Raw genomic sequence first — 14530 nt, forward strand, 5'->3', positions numbered from 1 at the left:
CGACACCCACCCGAAGAAGGTGATTCCTCTGTGTCCACTTAGGTGTCCATCGGTTCGTACCCATTTGCTGGTGAGCGCGAGCACGTGGTGCTCGTGTGTCCATTCTTGGGATACTTGGCTTACTGGAACGGGTTCCAGCTCTGGCCAGGAGAACCACGAGAGGTGCCCCCTCACCGCTGCTCCTCATAGCCGAATAGCACTCCGTGGTGTCCACGCGCCACATTTTATTTACCCACTCGTGGGTCGATGGGCACTCGGGTGGCTTCCAGGTCTTTGCGATTGTGACTTGTGCCCTGACACTAACCCTAACCCTTACCCAGCCCGTCTCCTCCACGGCCCCTGCCTGACTGACTCCTTCCCGCCCGGCCTATCACCTGTCACCGTCCTCTGCCCCTGCCTGACACGCTCCTCCCCGCCCGGGCCGTCACCGTCCTCGGCCCCTGCCTGACGGGGCTCCTCCGTCGCCTGGGCCTTCCAAGGGCTTGGTGTGGACGCTGGTTCCAGGACGCCCTCCCAGGAACCCGGTAGCAGGGCGGCCGCAGCGTCTCGCGCAACCCAACCGTCCGCCGGCTGGCCGCCGTGGCTAAGTGGCCTGCGGGGGACGTGCTCCCGCTGTGCCGTGGGGGCCCAGCCTGGTGTCTTCTCTGAGGCCCCGCGGCTGCCGCTCCCCGCAAGGGGAGAGCCGCGGAGGTGGGGACCGCCTCCTCATGGGGACGTACACCCAGCTCTCCACGTCGGATTCCGGGGCTCTCTGTCCTGCCAGAAGGCCCAGCTGGCCTGCGGGTCCTCAGAGTGGCAAAAACATCCGAAAACTGAGATTGAGGGTCCGGTGGGTGTCTGCACTTTTGTGCTGGGCACCCCAGGGAGGCCCGGGGGCTGGCTGGACAACGCGGTCTGCTGGGCTGGGGGGGGGGTTTGGAGGAGCAACTGATGCCCTTTGCACTTTGGGTAGCAAGTGTCTGAGGTGTCTCTGGGCCCTGTGCCATGTGGGGGCGGGGGCGGAGGCGGGGTGGGAGGAGGAGGAGGAGGAGGAGGAGGAGGAGGAGGAGGTGGGAAGGGCCGTGGCCTGCAGTCGTGTTCCCCGGGGTGGCACAGCATGTGGCTTCTTCCACAGGCTGCTTGGCCTGGGCTCCCTGCACCTGGGCCTTTGGAGGACTGGCCCTGTGCTTGCCAACACTTCCTGCAGGGACCCAGAGCTGGGAGGTTGCATCTCTCAGCCCTGGGTCGGGCAGAGCCCCAGCGGGCCATGCCCACAACCTCTCTCAGCAGGGGTCCCCCAGAAGGCTCCTTTGGGACCAGGATTCTCTTGCGGGTGACTCTTTAAGGTCTGGCCCCTGGATGGAGGGGCACCAGGAGTAGAGGAGCAGGAAGGGGAAGGGGGTGGCCATGCGAGGGGACACTTTCAGGCCAAGTCCCAGCTTCAGTCTGATCCTCCTGGGAACCCCGGGGTGGACATCACACCTCCTGGTTGCCCCGCTCTGAGACAAGGAGCCGGGCTTCGCATTGCCACAGCAGCCAGTCGTGGGCTGAGGACACCTGGGGCGTTGGGAACTCCCTGGCTTCTCCTTGGTTTAACATCTGGAGCTGCTTGTGAATCGTGCCGCCACACACACCCGAGTGCAGGTGTCTTCTGCACAGACTGCGGGCCTCGCTCTTCTGAATGCCGCTAGCTCGCGACCCACCCACGGGTGAACCTGGTCAGGGTACTTTCTCTCAGGGGCAGACTCTGATCCGGGCGGGCTACCGGTGTCTCTGTTTGCTCCTTTCTTTCTTCCACTTCGGGAAAGGCTTCCTTACTGGGTGTGGAAATCTCCTATGCCTTTCCTCGCCTATTCTGTCAGCTCTAAAATTCTCTTTCGGTTGCCACCCTCACAGATGGATTAGGAAACTCTTTGCGGTGCACTCATTAGTGAAATGACCTCAATGACGCTGGAATCCAATATCTAATCGCCAATTTTTAGCGAGTCCACACGCCAGGGTGGTCGGGGTCCAATGCAGCCCCGGCCAGGCCCAGGCCCCTTGGACTGGGCCACAGGAGGACACAGAGGAGGGTCCCGGCCCCCACGGTAGGTAGAGGTGCGGGCAGTTCTCCAAGGGCTTGGGTGTTTTCCAGAGGGAGGAGATGGAGGGGACTGATTTCTTCAGCGCCCCACAAACCACGCCACCCCACCCCACCCATGGGACACATCCCGAGAGAGAGAGAGACGCCCCATACACTGGCTCCCCTCCCCCGTGCGCTGTGCCCCAGCCCTGGCCCGGGGGAATAGGCGGCCGCCGGGCCACAGGGTGGGGGGCGCAGCTGAAAGGGGTTGTGGGGGAGGGCCGCCCCTGGCTGGGGTCAAAGGGCGAGCGCCCCGCCCCTCCCGCCCGTGCGCAGTCAGCGGCCCCGGCGCGCTGGGGGTGGGGGGCGGGGAGGTGAAGGAGGCCAGGCGAGGAGAGGAGGGGGGCTGGAAGGGCTCCACCTTGGCGGGTCCAGCCGTGGAGGCGCATCTTGTGTGAGTGTGAGTGAGTGAGTGCGTGTGAGTGTGAGTGTGTGTGTATACAGAGACAGCCCCCAACCCCGGCCCGCCGCTCCCTGCCCGCCCCGCCTGTCACCCCCGTCCCTCGGAGCCCGCGGGACGCGGCCGGCGAACTCAACAGGCCCGACCCGGCGCGGGGCCTGGGGCGGGAGGAGGCGGCGGGGAAGCGCAGAGAGGCTCGGCTTCTTGAGCGGGGCAGGGGCGCCCTCCTCCATCCACGGCCACACCACCCCGAACGCGCCCGATCCCGTCTGGTCTCGGAAGCTAAGCAGGGTCGGGCCTGGTTAGAACTTGGATGGGAGACCGCCCGGGAATACCGGGTGCCGTAGGCTTCTTCTTTTTTTTTTTTTTTGCCTCTGGTTCTGTCGCGTTTCTGGGAGTGCGGGGGCGGCCCGGGGTGGGGGTGACCCCCACCCTCAGCGCCCGCCGGCCGCGGTGCCTGGCGCCCCAGCCCGCACCGTGGGGCCTCCTCTTGTCCCGAGCCGTGACACCGCCGCCACGCGGCAGCATGCGTGGCTTCTGGACTGTCAGGTCTCAGACCAAAGGTCTGCTCTGTGGGAGCCGACACGCTGGAGGAAACCTTGAGAGTCTGAGAGGGGAGGGAGTTCCAGAAGAAGGCCAGGATGTCATTTTGAGGGAGTATGTGACCAGAACTCCTCCCGTTGCTTTTGGGGTTCTATGGGCTACACGTAGGAATCTTTGGTGGTGGCACCTGATGTTCGGGGATCCGGAGTCACACCCAGACCTGCTCCACAGGCCTCCTTTTACTTTTCTCTTCGGATTCATTTTTTTTTTTTTTTTTTTTTTTTGAGACAGAGTCTCGGTTTGTTGCCCAGGCTAGAGTGAGTGCCGTGGCGTCAGCCTAGCTCACAGCAACTTCAAACTCCTGGGCTCGAGTGATCCTTCTGCCTCAGCCTCCCGGGTAGCTGGGACTGCAGGCATGCGCCACCATGCCCCGCTAATTTTTTATATATATATCAGTTGGCCAATTAATTTCTTTCTATTTATAGTAGAGACGGGGTCTCGCTCTTGCTCAGGCTGGTTTTGAACTCCTGACCTTGAGCAATCCGCCCGCCTCGGCCTCCCAAGAGCTAGGATTACAGGCGTGAGCCACAGCGCCCGGCCGGATTCATTATTTTTAAAAAGTGTCTCTTATCTCTATTATTGCATTTACTTTTCTCTCTCTTTTCAAGCAGATGATGGGAGTCCAAGTATTAAGGTGACATGTGTTGCCCGTGCCCCCCTCCCCCCCCCCGTGTTCTTATTCATTTACCCCTCATGTTGTTCCAGCATATTGTGGGGGCACCAATGTTAAGGACGGGTGCGTTGCCCTCTCCCAGCCTCCCCCCTCGGGTCAGAGCTTCAAGTGCGCCCATCCCCCAGTCGGTGCGTACCCACCCCATTCCTAATGGATGTGTATGCCCATCCCCTCCCCCCACCCGCCCGACACCCACCCGAAGAAGGTGATTCCTCTGTGTCCACTTAGGTGTCCATCGGTTCGTACCCATTTGCTGGTGAGCGCGAGCACGTGGTGCTCGTGTGTCCATTCTTGGGATACTTGGCTTACTGGAACGGGTTCCAGCTCTGGCCAGGAGAACCACGAGAGGTGCCCCCTCACCGCTGCTCCTCATAGCCGAATAGCACTCCGTGGTGTCCACGCGCCACATTTTATTTACCCACTCGTGGGTCGATGGGCACTCGGGTGGCTTCCAGGTCTTTGCGATTGTGACTTGTGCCCTGACACTAACCCTAACCCTTACCCAGCCCGTCTCCTCCACGGCCCCTGCCTGACTGACTCCTTCCCGCCCGGCCTATCACCTGTCACCGTCCTCTGCCCCTGCCTGACACGCTCCTCCCCGCCCGGGCCGTCACCGTCCTCGGCCCCTGCCTGACGGGGCTCCTCCGTCGCCTGGGCCTTCCAAGGGCTTGGTGTGGACGCTGGTTCCAGGACGCCCTCCCAGGAACCCGGTAGCAGGGCGGCCGCAGCGTCTCGCGCAACCCAACCGTCCGCCGGCTGGCCGCCGTGGCTAAGTGGCCTGCGGGGGACGTGCTCCCGCTGTGCCGTGGGGGCCCAGCCTGGTGTCTTCTCTGAGGCCCCGCGGCTGCCGCTCCCCGCAAGGGGAGAGCCGCGGAGGTGGGGACCGCCTCCTCATGGGGACGTACACCCAGCTCTCCACGTCGGATTCCGGGGCTCTCTGTCCTGCCAGAAGGCCCAGCTGGCCTGCGGGTCCTCAGAGTGGCAAAAACATCCGAAAACTGAGATTGAGGGTCCGGTGGGTGTCTGCACTTTTGTGCTGGGCACCCCAGGGAGGCCCGGGGGCTGGCTGGACAACGCGGTCTGCTGGGCTGGGGGGGGGGTTTGGAGGAGCAACTGATGCCCTTTGCACTTTGGGTAGCAAGTGTCTGAGGTGTCTCTGGGCCCTGTGCCATGTGGGGGCGGGGGCGGAGGCGGGGTGGGAGGAGGAGGAGGAGGAGGAGGAGGAGGAGGAGGAGGTGGGAAGGGCCGTGGCCTGCAGTCGTGTTCCCCGGGGTGGCACAGCATGTGGCTTCTTCCACAGGCTGCTTGGCCTGGGCTCCCTGCACCTGGGCCTTTGGAGGACTGGCCCTGTGCTTGCCAACACTTCCTGCAGGGACCCAGAGCTGGGAGGTTGCATCTCTCAGCCCTGGGTCGGGCAGAGCCCCAGCGGGCCATGCCCACAACCTCTCTCAGCAGGGGTCCCCCAGAAGGCTCCTTTGGGACCAGGATTCTCTTGCGGGTGACTCTTTAAGGTCTGGCCCCTGGATGGAGGGGCACCAGGAGTAGAGGAGCAGGAAGGGGAAGGGGGTGGCCATGCGAGGGGACACTTTCAGGCCAAGTCCCAGCTTCAGTCTGATCCTCCTGGGAACCCCGGGGTGGACATCACACCTCCTGGTTGCCCCGCTCTGAGACAAGGAGCCGGGCTTCGCATTGCCACAGCAGCCAGTCGTGGGCTGAGGACACCTGGGGCGTTGGGAACTCCCTGGCTTCTCCTTGGTTTAACATCTGGAGCTGCTTGTGAATCGTGCCGCCACACACACCCGAGTGCAGGTGTCTTCTGCACAGACTGCGGGCCTCGCTCTTCTGAATGCCGCTAGCTCGCGACCCACCCACGGGTGAACCTGGTCAGGGTACTTTCTCTCAGGGGCAGACTCTGATCCGGGCGGGCTACCGGTGTCTCTGTTTGCTCCTTTCTTTCTTCCACTTCGGGAAAGGCTTCCTTACTGGGTGTGGAAATCTCCTATGCCTTTCCTCGCCTATTCTGTCAGCTCTAAAATTCTCTTTCGGTTGCCACCCTCACAGATGGATTAGGAAACTCTTTGCGGTGCACTCATTAGTGAAATGACCTCAATGACGCTGGAATCCAATATCTAATCGCCAATTTTTAGCGAGTCCACACGCCAGGGTGGTCGGGGTCCAATGCAGCCCCGGCCAGGCCCAGGCCCCTTGGACTGGGCCACAGGAGGACACAGAGGAGGGTCCCGGCCCCCACGGTAGGTAGAGGTGCGGGCAGTTCTCCAAGGGCTTGGGTGTTTTCCAGAGGGAGGAGATGGAGGGGACTGATTTCTTCAGCGCCCCACAAACCACGCCACCCCACCCCACCCATGGGACACATCCCGAGAGAGAGAGAGACGCCCCATACACTGGCTCCCCTCCCCCGTGCGCTGTGCCCCAGCCCTGGCCCGGGGGAATAGGCGGCCGCCGGGCCACAGGGTGGGGGGCGCAGCTGAAAGGGGTTGTGGGGGAGGGCCGCCCCTGGCTGGGGTCAAAGGGCGAGCGCCCCGCCCCTCCCGCCCGTGCGCAGTCAGCGGCCCCGGCGCGCTGGGGGTGGGGGGCGGGGAGGTGAAGGAGGCCAGGCGAGGAGAGGAGGGGGGCTGGAAGGGCTCCACCTTGGCGGGTCCAGCCGTGGAGGCGCATCTTGTGTGAGTGTGAGTGAGTGAGTGCGTGTGAGTGTGAGTGTGTGTGTATACAGAGACAGCCCCCAACCCCGGCCCGCCGCTCCCTGCCCGCCCCGCCTGTCACCCCCGTCCCTCGGAGCCCGCGGGACGCGGCCGGCGAACTCAACAGGCCCGACCCGGCGCGGGGCCTGGGGCGGGAGGAGGCGGCGGGGAAGCGCAGAGAGGCTCGGCTTCTTGAGCGGGGCAGGGGCGCCCTCCGCCGTCCACGGCCACACCACCCCGAACGCGCCCGATCCCGTCTGGTCTCGGAAGCTAAGCAGGGTCGGGCCTGGTTAGAACTTGGATGGGAGACCGCCCGGGAATACCGGGTGCCGTAGGCTTCTTCTTTTTTTTTTTTTTTGCCTCTGGTTCTGTCGCGTTTCTGGGAGTGCGGGGGCGGCCCGGGGTGGGGGTGACCCCCACCCTCAGCGCCCGCCGGCCGCGGTGCCTGGCGCCCCAGCCCGCACCGTGGGGCCTCCTCTTGTCCCGAGCCGTGACACCGCCGCCACGCGGCAGCATGCGTGGCTTCTGGACTGTCAGGTCTCAGACCAAAGGTCTGCTCTGTGGGAGCCGACACGCTGGAGGAAACCTTGAGAGTCTGAGAGGGGAGGGAGTTCCAGAAGAAGGCCAGGATGTCATTTTGAGGGAGTATGTGACCAGAACTCCTCCCGTTGCTTTTGGGGTTCTATGGGCTACACGTAGGAATCTTTGGTGGTGGCACCTGATGTTCGGGGATCCGGAGTCACACCCAGACCTGCTCCACAGGCCTCCTTTTACTTTTCTCTTCGGATTCATTTTTTTTTTTTTTTTTTTTTTTTTGAGACAGAGTCTCGGTTTGTTGCCCAGGCTAGAGTGAGTGCCGTGGCGTCAGCCTAGCTCACAGCAACTTCAAACGCCTGGGCTCGAGTGATCCTTCTGCCTCAGCCTCCCGGGTAGCTGGGACTGCAGGCATGCGCCACCATGCCCCGCTAATTTTTTATATATATATCAGTTGGCCAATTAATTTCTTTCTATTTATAGTAGAGACGGGGTCTCGCTCTTGCTCAGGCTGGTTTTGAACTCCTGACCTTGAGCAATCCGCCCGCCTCGGCCTCCCAAGAGCTAGGATTACAGGCGTGAGCCACAGCGCCCGGCCGGATTCATTATTTTTAAAAAGTGTCTCTTATCTCTATTATTGCATTTACTTTTCTCTCTCTTTTCAAGCAGATGATGGGAGTCCAAGTATTAAGGTGACATGTGTTGCCCGTGCCCCCCTCCCCCCCCCCGTGTTCTTATTCATTTACCCCTCATGTTGTTCCAGCATATTGTGGGGGCACCAATGTTAAGGACGGGTGCGTTGCCCTCTCCCAGCCTCCCCCCTCGGGTCAGAGCTTCAAGTGCGCCCATCCCCCAGTCGGTGCGTACCCACCCCATTCCTAATGGATGTGTATGCCCATCCCCTCCCCCCACCCGCCCGACACCCACCCGAAGAAGGTGATTCCTCTGTGTCCACTTAGGTGTCCATCGGTTCGTACCCATTTGCTGGTGAGCGCGAGCACGTGGTGCTCGTGTGTCCATTCTTGGGATACTTGGCTTACTGGAACGGGTTCCAGCTCTGGCCAGGAGAACCACGAGAGGTGCCCCCTCACCGCTGCTCCTCATAGCCGAATAGCACTCCGTGGTGTCCACGCGCCACATTTTATTTACCCACTCGTGGGTCGATGGGCACTCGGGTGGCTTCCAGGTCTTTGCGATTGTGACTTGTGCCCTGACACTAACCCTAACCCTTACCCAGCCCGTCTCCTCCACGGCCCCTGCCTGACTGACTCCTTCCCGCCCGGCCTATCACCTGTCACCGTCCTCTGCCCCTGCCTGACACGCTCCTCCCCGCCCGGGCCGTCACCGTCCTCGGCCCCTGCCTGACGGGGCTCCTCCGTCGCCTGGGCCTTCCAAGGGCTTGGTGTGGACGCTGGTTCCAGGACGCCCTCCCAGGAACCCGGTAGCAGGGCGGCCGCAGCGTCTCGCGCAACCCAACCGTCCGCCGGCTGGCCGCCGTGGCTAAGTGGCCTGCGGGGGACGTGCTCCCGCTGTGCCGTGGGGGCCCAGCCTGGTGTCTTCTCTGAGGCCCCGCGGCTGCCGCTCCCCGCAAGGGGAGAGCCGCGGAGGTGGGGACCGCCTCCTCATGGGGACGTACACCCAGCTCTCCACGTCGGATTCCGGGGCTCTCTGTCCTGCCAGAAGGCCCAGCTGGCCTGCGGGTCCTCAGAGTGGCAAAAACATCCGAAAACTGAGATTGAGGGTCCGGTGGGTGTCTGCACTTTTGTGCTGGGCACCCCAGGGAGGCCCGGGGGCTGGCTGGACAACGCGGTCTGCTGGGCTGGGGGGGGGGTTTGGAGGAGCAACTGATGCCCTTTGCACTTTGGGTAGCAAGTGTCTGAGGTGTCTCTGGGCCCTGTGCCATGTGGGGGCGGGGGCGGAGGCGGGGTGGGAGGAGGAGGAGGAGGAGGAGGAGGAGGAGGAGGAGGTGGGAAGGGCCGTGGCCTGCAGTCGTGTTCCCCGGGGTGGCACAGCATGTGGCTTCTTCCACAGGCTGCTTGGCCTGGGCTCCCTGCACCTGGGCCTTTGGAGGACTGGCCCTGTGCTTGCCAACACTTCCTGCAGGGACCCAGAGCTGGGAGGTTGCATCTCTCAGCCCTGGGTCGGGCAGAGCCCCAGCGGGCCATGCCCACAACCTCTCTCAGCAGGGGTCCCCCAGAAGGCTCCTTTGGGACCAGGATTCTCTTGCGGGTGACTCTTTAAGGTCTGGCCCCTGGATGGAGGGGCACCAGGAGTAGAGGAGCAGGAAGGGGAAGGGGGTGGCCATGCGAGGGGACACTTTCAGGCCAAGTCCCAGCTTCAGTCTGATCCTCCTGGGAACCCCGGGGTGGACATCACACCTCCTGGTTGCCCCGCTCTGAGACAAGGAGCCGGGCTTCGCATTGCCACAGCAGCCAGTCGTGGGCTGAGGACACCTGGGGCGTTGGGAACTCCCTGGCTTCTCCTTGGTTTAACATCTGGAGCTGCTTGTGAATCGTGCCGCCACACACACCCGAGTGCAGGTGTCTTCTGCACAGACTGCGGGCCTCGCTCTTCTGAATGCCGCTAGCTCGCGACCCACCCACGGGTGAACCTGGTCAGGGTACTTTCTCTCAGGGGCAGACTCTGATCCGGGCGGGCTACCGGTGTCTCTGTTTGCTCCTTTCTTTCTTCCACTTCGGGAAAGGCTTCCTTACTGGGTGTGGAAATCTCCTATGCCTTTCCTCGCCTATTCTGTCAGCTCTAAAATTCTCTTTCGGTTGCCACCCTCACAGATGGATTAGGAAACTCTTTGCGGTGCACTCATTAGTGAAATGACCTCAATGACGCTGGAATCCAATATCTAATCGCCAATTTTTAGCGAGTCCACACGCCAGGGTGGTCGGGGTCCAATGCAGCCCCGGCCAGGCCCAGGCCCCTTGGACTGGGCCACAGGAGGACACAGAGGAGGGTCCCGGCCCCCACGGTAGGTAGAGGTGCGGGCAGTTCTCCAAGGGCTTGGGTGTTTTCCAGAGGGAGGAGATGGAGGGGACTGATTTCTTCAGCGCCCCACAAACCACGCCACCCCACCCCACCCATGGGACACATCCCGAGAGAGAGAGAGACGCCCCATACACTGGCTCCCCTCCCCCGTGCGCTGTGCCCCAGCCCTGGCCCGGGGGAATAGGCGGCCGCCGGGCCACAGGGTGGGGGGCGCAGCTGAAAGGGGTTGTGGGGGAGGGCCGCCCCTGGCTGGGGTCAAAGGGCGAGCGCCCCGCCCCTCCCGCCCTTGCGCAGTCAGCGGCCCCGGCGCGCTGGGGGTGGGGGGCGGGGAGGTGAAGGAGGCCAGGCGAGGAGAGGAGGGGGGCTGGAAGGGCTCCACCTTGGCGGGTCCAGCCGTGGAGGCGCATCTTGTGTGAGTGTGAGTGAGTGAGTGCGTGTGAGTGTGAGTGTGTGTGTATACAGAGACAGCCCCCAACCCCGGCCCGCCGCTCCCTGCCCGCCCCGCCTGTCACCCCCGTCCCTCGGAGCCCGCGGGACGCGGCCTGCGAACTCAACAGGCCCGACCCGGCGCGGGGCCTGGGGCGGGAGGAGGCGGCGGGGAAGCGCAGAGAGGCTCGGCTTCTTGAGCGGGGCAGGGGCGCCCTCCGCCGTCCACGGCCACACCACCCCGAACGCGCCCGATCCCGTCTGGTCTCGGAAGCTAAGCAGGGTCGGGCCTGGTTAGAACTTGGATGGGAGACCGCCCGGGAATACCGGGTGCCGTAGGCTTCTTCTTTTTTTTTTTTTTTGCCTCTGGTTCTGTCGCGTTTCTGGGAGTGCGGGGGCGGCCCGGGGTGGGGGTGACCCCCACCCTCAGCGCCCGCCGGCCGCGGTGCCTGGCGCCCCAGCCCGCACCGTGGGGCCTCCTCTTGTCCCGAGCCGTGACACCGCCGCCACGCGGCAGCATGCGTGGCTTCTGGACTGTCAGGTCTCAGACCAAAGGTCTGCTCTGTGGGAGCCGACACGCTGGAGGAAACCTTGAGAGTCTGAGAGGGGAGGGAGTTCCAGAAGAAGGCCAGGATGTCATTTTGAGGGAGTATGTGACCAGAACTCCTCCCGTTGCTTTTGGGGTTCTATGGGCTACACGTAGGAATCTTTGGTGGTGGCACCTGATGTTCGGGGATCCGGAGTCACACCCAGACCTGCTCCACAGGCCTCCTTTTACTTTTCTCTTCGGATTCATTTTTTTTTTTTTTTTTTTTTTTTTGAGACAGAGTCTCGGTTTGTTGCCCAGGCTAGAGTGAGTGCCGTGGCGTCAGCCTAGCTCACAGCAACTTCAAACTCCTGGGCTCGAGTGATCCTTCTGCCTCAGCCTCCCGGGTAGCTGGGACTGCAGGCATGCGCCACCATGCCCCGCTAATTTTTTATATATATATCAGTTGGCCAATTAATTTCTTTCTATTTATAGTAGAGACGGGGTCTCGCTCTTGCTCAGGCTGGTTTTGAACTCCTGACCTTGAGCAATCCGCCCGCCTCGGCCTCCCAAGAGCTAGGATTACAGGCGTGAGCCACAGCGCCCGGCCGGATTCATTATTTTTAAAAAGTGTCTCTTATCTCTATTATTGCATTTACTTTTCTCTCTCTTTTCAAGCAGATGATGGGAGTCCAAGTATTAAGGTGACATGTGTTGCCCGTGCCCCCCTCCCCCCCCCCGTGTTCTTATTCATTTACCCCTCATGTTGTTCCAGCATATTGTGGGGGCACCAATGTTAAGGACGGGTGCGTTGCCCTCTCCCAGCCTCCCCCCTCGGGTCAGAGCTTCAAGTGCGCCCATCCCCCAGTCGGTGCGTACCCACCCCATTCCTAATGGATGTGTATGCCCATCCCCTCCCCCCACCCGCCCGACACCCACCCGAAGAAGGTGATTCCTCTGTGTCCACTTAGGTGTCCATCGGTTCGTACCCATTTGCTGGTGAGCGCGAGCACGTGGTGCTCGTGTGTCCATTCTTGGGATACTTGGCTTACTGGAACGGGTTCCAGCTCTGGCCAGGAGAACCACGAGAGGTGCCCCCTCACCGCTGCTCCTCATAGCCGAATAGCACTCCGTGGTGTCCACGCGCCACATTTTATTTACCCACTCGTGGGTCGATGGGCACTCGGGTGGCTTCCAGGTCTTTGCGATTGTGACTTGTGCCCTGACACTAACCCTAACCCTTACCCAGCCCGTCTCCTCCACGGCCCCTGCCTGACTGACTCCTTCCCGCCCGGCCTATCACCTGTCACCGTCCTCTGCCCCTGCCTGACACGCTCCTCCCCGCCCGGGCCGTCACCGTCCTCGGCCCCTGCCTGACGGGGCTCCTCCGTCGCCTGGGCCTTCCAAGGGCTTGGTGTGGACGCTGGTTCCAGGACGCCCTCCCAGGAACCCGGTAGCAGGGCGGCCGCAGCGTCTCGCGCAACCCAACCGTCCGCCGGCTGGCCGCCGTGGCTAAGTGGCCTGCGGGGGACGTGCTCCCGCTGTGCCGTGGGGGCCCAGCCTGGTGTCTTCTCTGAGGCCCCGCGGCTGCCGCTCCCCGCAAGGGGAGAGCCGCGGAGGTGGGGACCGCCTCCTCATGGGGACGTACACCCAGCTCTCCACGTCGGATTCCGGGGCTCTCTGTCCTGCCAGAAGGCCCAGCTGGCCTGCGGGTCCTCAGAGTGGCAAAAACATCCGAAAACTGAGATTGAGGGTCCGGTGGGTGTCTGCACTTTTGTGCTGGGCACCCCAGGGAGGCCCGGGGGCTGGCTGGACAACGCGGTCTGCTGGGCTGGGGGGGGGGTTTGGAGGAGCAACTGATGCCCTTTGCACTTTGGGTAGCAAGTGTCTGAGGTGTCTCTGGGCCCTGTGCCATGTGGGGGCGGGGGCGGAGGCGGGGTGGGAGGAGGAGGAGGAGGAGGAGGAGGAGGAGGAGGAGGTGGGAAGGGCCGTGGCCTGCAGTCGTGTTCCCCGGGGTGGCACAGCATGTGGCTTCTTCCACAGGCTGCTTGGCCTGGGCTCCCTGCACCTGGGCCTTTGGAGGACTGGCCCTGTGCTTGCCAACACTTCCTGCAGGGACCCAGAGCTGGGAGGTTGCATCTCTCAGCCCTGGGTCGGGCAGAGCCCCAGCGGGCCATGCCCACAACCTCTCTCAGCAGGGGTCCCCCAGAAGGCTCCTTTGGGACCAGGATTCTCTTGCGGGTGACTCTTTAAGGTCTGGCCCCTGGATGGAGGGGCACCAGGAGTAGAGGAGCAGGAAGGGGAAGGGGGTGGCCATGCGAGGGGACACTTTCAGGCCAAGTCCCAGCTTCAGTCTGATCCTCCTGGGAACCCCGGGGTGGACATCACACCTCCTGGTTGCCCCGCTCTGAGACAAGGAGCCGGGCTTCGCATTGCCACAGCAGCCAGTCGTGGGCTGAGGACACCTGGGGCGTTGGGAACTCCCTGGCTTCTCCTTGGTTTAACATCTGGAGCTGCTTGTGAATCGTGCCGCCACACACACCCGAGTGCAGGTGTCTTCTGCACAGACTGCGGGCCTCGCTCTTCTGAATGCCGCTAGCTCGCGACCCACCCACGGGTGAACCTGGTCAGGGTACTTTCTCTCAGGGGCAGACTCTGATCCGGGCGGGCTACCGGTGTCTCTGTTTGCTCCTTTCTTTCTTCCACTTCGGGAAAGGCTTCCTTACTGGGTGTGGAAATCTCCTATGCCTTTCCTCGCCTATTCTGTCAGCTCTAAAATTCTCTTTCGGTTGCCACCCTCACAGATGGATTAGGAAACTCTTTGCGGTGCACTCATTAGTGAAATGACCTCAATGACGCTGGAATCCAATATCTAATCGCCAATTTTTAGCGAGTCCACACGCCAGGGTGGTCGGGGTCCAATGCAGCCCCGGCCAGGCCCAGGCCCCTTGGACTGGGCCACAGGAGGACACAGAGGAGGGTCCCGGCCCCCACGGTAGGTAGAGGTGCGGGCAGTTCTCCAAGGGCTTGGGTGTTTTCCAGAGGGAGGAGATGGAGGGGACTGATTTCTTCAGCGCCCCACAAACCACGCCACCCCACCCCACCCATGGGACACATCCCGAGAGAGAGAGAGACGCCCCATACACTGGCTCCCCTCCCCCGTGCGCTGTGCCCCAGCCCTGGCCCGGGGGAATAGGCGGCCGCCGGGCCACAGGGTGGGGGGCGCAGCTGAAAGGGGTTGTGGGGGAGGGCCGCCCCTGGCTGGGGTCAAAGGGCGAGCGCCCCGCCCCTCCCGCCCTTGCGCAGTCAGCGGCCCCGGCGCGCTGGGGGTGGGGGGCGGGGAGGTGAAGGAGGCCAGGCGAGGAGAGGAGGGGGGCTGGAAGGGCTCCACCTTGGCGGGTCCAGCCGTGGAGGCGCATCTTGTGTGAGTGTGAGTGAGTGAGTGCGTGTGAGTGTGAGTGTGTGTGTATACAGAGACAGCCCCCAACCCCGGCCCGCCGCTCCCTGCCCGCCCCGCCTGTCACCCCCGTCCCTCGGAGCCCGCGGGACGCGGCCGGCGAACTCAACA

General features: G+C 63.0%; 3 pseudogenes; all 3 read left to right on the plus strand.

Annotated features, from left to right (window-relative positions):
* The first annotated feature begins 2732 nt into the window (after positions 1–2732).
* Positions 2733–2851, plus strand: LOC142875189 (uncharacterized; annotated as a pseudogene).
* Positions 2852–6695: 3844 nt separating this feature from the next.
* LOC142875085 (uncharacterized) lies at positions 6696–6814 on the plus strand (annotated as a pseudogene).
* Positions 6815–10659: 3845 nt separating this feature from the next.
* On the plus strand, positions 10660–10778 carry LOC142875086 (uncharacterized; annotated as a pseudogene).
* The last annotated feature ends 3752 nt before the right edge of the window (positions 10779–14530 follow it).

This window comes from Microcebus murinus, chromosome 13, assembly GCF_040939455.1.
Source record: "Microcebus murinus isolate Inina chromosome 13, M.murinus_Inina_mat1.0, whole genome shotgun sequence".
NCBI classification, from domain to species: domain Eukaryota; kingdom Metazoa; phylum Chordata; class Mammalia; order Primates; family Cheirogaleidae; genus Microcebus; species Microcebus murinus.